This window comes from Poecilia latipinna, unplaced genomic scaffold, assembly GCF_001443285.1.
Source record: "Poecilia latipinna isolate Pla-1442-1.1 unplaced genomic scaffold, P_latipinna-1.0 Scaffold786, whole genome shotgun sequence".
In the NCBI taxonomy this organism is placed as follows: domain Eukaryota; kingdom Metazoa; phylum Chordata; class Actinopteri; order Cyprinodontiformes; family Poeciliidae; genus Poecilia; species Poecilia latipinna.
This window is the reverse complement of record NW_015113402.1, coordinates 215,539-220,900: the sequence shown is the minus strand read 5'-3', so window position 1 is coordinate 220,900 and position 5,362 is coordinate 215,539. Positions and strand designations below refer to the sequence as shown.

General features: G+C 46.4%; 1 protein-coding gene across 2 annotated transcripts in view; it reads left to right on the top strand.

The window, feature by feature from the left end:
• Window positions 1-5,362, top strand: part of hivep2a (HIVEP zinc finger 2a) — a 115,139-nt gene that overhangs the window by 11,008 nt on the left and 98,769 nt on the right. For both annotated transcript variants that reach the window (XM_015046642.1, XM_015046639.1), the window contains exon 2: window positions 1,419-1,455. The gene's annotated coding sequence lies outside the window, so the exon portion shown is untranslated. The remainder of the gene's footprint in view (window positions 1-1,418; window positions 1,456-5,362) is intronic.

The following is a 5,362-nucleotide window of genomic DNA, read 5'->3' as shown; positions in this document are numbered from 1 at the left end:
GGAACCTGGAGAGAACCTGGAGGGAACCTGGAGAGAACCTGGAGGGAACCTGGAGAGAACCTGGAGTGAACTTGGCCCGGCTGAGCCAGGCGGATCGGTTCCTCCGGGTCCGTCAGTCCAGGTTCTGCTGATCCGGCTGGATGCAGGAGAACCTGGACTGACGCTGAAAACGACCCGGCCTGGTTCCCCTCCAGCTGTGTTCAGTCCCGCTTCATGCCTCAGATGGAGTAATTCAGAGTTTTGTACCCAGGAAATCCGAACTGACTCAACCAACTCCGGGTTTTCCTCCTCCAGGATGCTCACCAGCGCTCTGCTGCGTCACGACCGGATCATCTTCAGAAAGCAGAACCACTCCGATCCTCGGCTTTCCAAACTTTCTCTCTGCCTCTGTCCAGCTGACGGGACGTTTTTCTGTCCGTTTGCTCCGACCTGCTTCATATCATCATCTGCTGTAAATGACTGAGCAAAGATTCCCGATGACGCTCCGTCAGCAGCAGCTTCCAGTGACTCACTGAGAATCTGCAGCCGCTATTTGGTGCCGACACTGAAAATGAAAAATATGAATCGATGCACCCACAGATATGAAACCTGATCCAGAACTGCTGCAGTCTGAACTCTCAATTTCACTCACAGGTTTTACTTTGAGACAGAACTGAAACGATGCGTGTTTCTGTGTCTCTGGACCATTTCATATTCATAAGTGAGCTGTTTTGGTCATGAGGAACATGAAGGTTCAGAGTCACTTCATTTCAACGGCCAGAAAACTTCAAAGGATGAAAAACGAGCAAAACAAACAGAAAACGAGTCTCAGGAAGGAGAAACTGAATCCCTTCATCTGCTGCAGACAACGGGGTCAGAGGTCACCCACACAACAGACACTGAAGATGTGGTTTCAGATTTTTATCACCTGGGCCAAATAAACAAAAACATAAATAATAATTGTGTTTTTAATCGTCATGCAGAGGCGACCCCAGGCCCTCTGGGGCCCTGGGCTGAGTTCTGCTGGGGCCCGTTTCACACAGCTTTACAGCTAATTAGAATTAAAATGTTATTAACTCTCACTGATCTGTTAAAAGGCCTTTGATGGTTCTGGTCGAGTTCAACCTGTGTGAATCCTAAGCAGGAGCAAAGTCTGCTTCTGCCTCAGGCTGGCCCGGCAGCCACAAACCAACCTTATTCCTCCTCTGTGGCTTTTTCGCCCCCACTTGTTTCTAACTAATTTACTAGATGAAAACGTGTCGCATGAAGAGTGTCTGTGGTTCTAGAGGCAGATTTCTACTGACTGGTGAAACAGTCTCATGGTGGAGCCGCTTTCCATTTAGCTCTTTACCATTTAACAAACCTTCCCTAACTTCACTGCTCCAAATCATTGTGACTGTTGGACAAACTGCTAACTTTGTTTCTTTGTGTCTCTTCAGGTTCGGATGTTTGAGCTGGAGGACGAAGCGGCTGAAGGTAAGATCCAGACGTCTGATCCAGACGTCAGCAGGGTTTTGTTTTCTCTGAATGCCCAGGATAAAATCTGCTCTCTATTTCAAATAAATCTGAAAATGATGCCACGATTCGCCGTGAGAGAAAATGTTGAAGGAGCTTTATTCTAATAGAAAGGATAAATATGAACAGCCATGACTGATTTAAAATGGCAGATGCTTTAGTCAGACGAGGCGTTTATTTAACCGTTAGCTCGTTTTCTCCTGGCTGGTTGCCTTGACAACCACCTGGCTTCGTTATCGGAGGTGTGACCGCGGCTGAACGTGTAAATCACAAACCTTCCCTCTAAGATGTAAAGTTTTCCCAGCCATGCTCCGAGTCCTTTAAGGAGCCGGCCCTGGCCCAGGGGCCCCAGGCGCTCTGGCCCCCAGGGCTCTGGTCCCTGGTGCTCTGGCCCCCAGGGCTCTGGTCCCTGGTGCTCTGGCCCCCAGGGCTCTGGTCCCTGGTGCTCTGGTCCCTGGTGCTCTGGCCCCCAGGGCTCTGGTCCCTGGTGCTCTGGTCCCTGGTGCTCTGGCCCCCAGGGCTCTGGTCCCTGGTGCTCTGGCCCCCAGGGCTCTGGTCCCTGGTGCTCTGGTCCCTGGTGCTCTGGTCCCTGTTGCTCTGACCCCCGGCGCTCTGGTCCCCTGGTGCTCTGGTCCCCTGTTGCTCTGGTCCCTGTTGCTCTGACCCCCCAGGGCTCTGGCCCCTGGCCCCCAGCAGGCTCTCCTGATGTGGAAACGTCTGGATGGTCCCTATCCTGTTACAGAAGCTGATGGGAAAACGTCCAGCTGAAAACGTCGTTTATTTCGTTTATCTACATTAAAACGGTGAAATTGTTTTTCTTCCCATAATTTTAAACTAAAAATGCATTTTTGTGGTAAATCTGGAATCTACTCAACAATATTTAAAACGGCAGCATGTCATTACTCTGCTCTCAGTTATTAATGATATTTCTACATTTTGGTCTGAGTTACATAGAAATGATTTCATTTGAAAAGTTTTCCGTCTGCTTAAAACTGGTTGTTTAGGAATCTTATTTATTTGTATGTTTTCTTTTCATTTACATTTCCAGACTCATAACCGTATTTTGTTTTCTGCCTGATGACATTTAAACGTTAAATCAGAGACTCGAGTCGTTTCTTGGATCGATACGTTTTTCTGTAAAGTATTTTGACGCGGCGCTACGTCTCTGATGATAATAATAACTCATTAAGACGATCTGACCCCAGTGTTTAACCGGTTCGATTGGTCAGGTGTGAACAGTAGCTGACCTCTGACCTCTGGTCCTCCAAACCTCGGTCTGGGTTCGGTTTGTGAACGCCAAGCAGACCAGAGACCGCTCCAAAACCAGGAAGTGGACTACGCGCAAGGCATTCTGGGTAAATACAAACAAAGCTAACGTGCTAGCCTAGTGCTAGCAGCAGAAATGGCTCCTGGTCTTTAGCCAAAGACTAAAGAGAAATCCTCCAACCGCTAAAACCTGACGCCTCCATCTTGTTTTCATCTGCTGAAGAAGGAAGTTGCTCTCAGTGTCTTCAGAGGTTTTTGTGTCGTTTCCTTCAGTGGTTCTTGGTGCAGCGCCCCCACAGGCCAGGAGGGGAACTGGCTGCTCAGAGGGTTTGGTTGCTTCGGACCTCAATCGAACCAAGTCTCCTGGACTATCAGGTGGAAAAACATCCAGAAGTGAAAACTCTGTCAGGTCCTGCTGCTTATGGGACTTTTGTTTTATTCTGCTCAAACCAGACAATGCTAAACAAAGAGTGAGGCTCTTCAGTTCAGCCTGTACTCTGTATTCAGACTGACTCAAACTTAAATACAAGACAAATTGTTCAACAATGTAGTTATCCGACCACAAAGAACCAAAGCTGCAGTAAATAGCAGCACTGTTTTAGCAGTAAACTCTAGAAATAGGGCTTGAACATCAAGACGGGTTGTTTTCTGGATCATAAACAGCCCAGAACAACTCCGAACCCGTTAAATAAATAATCGGAATGAAAGGGGAAAAAAATAAGAAGCAGATGGAGACGCGGCTGCCATGGTAACCGCTGTTGGTCCGCTGAAAACAAAACAAAAGTGGTGCGAACAAAATAATTAGACGGGTCTCTGCTGGGTTAACGGGCGGACAGGGAAATGACTGGGAACATTCACACGCTCGCTTCCTCTCGCTGCAGACACGCGTTCGCTCTGACGGAGACGGCAGAAAAAAGCCTTGAGGTGAAGAGGAAGTGGAGGAAGTGTGTGTGTCCTGTTGCCATGGCGACCACAGCTTGGTACAAGCGGTGCACGCTGCGCCCTTGACAGCATCGCATGAAGAGCGAGTGCAAGGCATAAAACCGGGAATTATGATCCGAAATACTGATGAAGAGGAGCGTGTGTGTGTGTGTGTGTGTGTGTGTGTGTGTGTTCAGCCCAGAGTGAGATAACAGAGCGGCAGACTTTGAATAGCACTGAGGGATGTGAATGTTGTCGAAACAGCAGCAGTTAGTTTGGTTCCCGTTTCCTCTAAGCAACCAGAGGTCCACTGGCTCTTTGTTTGTGCATTCAAATGGGATGGAAAGCAGAGTGTGTGTGTGTGTGTGTGTGTATGGGGGAATTTTTCTGCCATAATCCAGGACCACACATTTTCAGTCTGAAAGCAGAATTTCATGACTTTTGTACTCAAAACTTCTTGCGTTCACACTGCAGCCTGAAGTGACTCAATTCTGATTTTTTTTTTTTTTTTGCCTTAATGCGATCCGTATCTGATATTTTCATGACAGTCTGAACAACACAGATCGGATTCTTTTCGAATGCGATCAGGCCACTTGGGTATCCGATACTATCCTTTTTAAATGCGACCTAACATCCAGGTCGCATTCATCCGACCTGAACGTCACCGATACTCGACAAACGTCACTATTCTGCGTCCAGATGCACAAGCGGAAAGAAAAACAACAACCATGACGGATTATATGAGGATTAAGTTGTTAATTTGCTGCTCCGGTCGGACAACAACTTCCAACATGTAAGCTAAGCTTCACCGTTAGCCTCCATGTTTACTTCCGTAAACTCTGAGCACTTCTTCTTCTTCTTCTTCTTCTTATGGCGGTTGGCAGAACACTGAGAAAGCTGACGGTATTGCGCCCTCTACTGCGCATGCGGGACACGTTCAGGTCGTTTGCCCGTTCAAACTGCAGAACGCATGCAGGTCGCATTTACCGGCAGTGTGAACGGCCCCTGGACAAACTGTTTCTTTTCAGCCCTCTAGTTTAGTTTTCCTTTATAAAGGTGTTATATATGTAGTATTTTATTTCCGCCACTAGGTGGCTCTTCGATCATATTTGTTCATAGATCTGAGCATTGATTAGTGCGGATATCACCCAGAGATGTTTATTATCTCTTTCAACTGTGTCCGTCCATTGACTGTCAGTAATACTGTTGGTTTAGTTCGGTTTCTCTAAGAGCCGTATCTGCACTTTGTAGAAAATTATGGTCGTTTCGTATAGTTTATTCGTATGGTTAAGAGCTAACTGCTAGCCGCTTAGCATGACATAATTAAGTTCGGTTTCATGTAATTAGATGCGGCTGTTCGTGGTTTTCATGTTCCAGTTGAAATGCCCCTTTTCTCTTGTGTGTTTATCGTGACACTATTATTAGCAGGGTTGATTATTATTTATATGTAATAATTATGTTCATTCTCTTAGCCAGTATTAATCAGCTGCTAGCTTTATTAGTCCTTAAGCACTTTTATTCCCTTTGTGGACATTTGGTTGTCTTTGTGAAAAAAGTATTTACAGACAAGTACTTATGATTTGTATTTGTTTGTTTCTCTTTCTAGAAAACCACACACACACTCATGCCCGTATTTATGTGTATGGAAGAACCTCAAGAGTTAATTAAAGTCACATAAAGT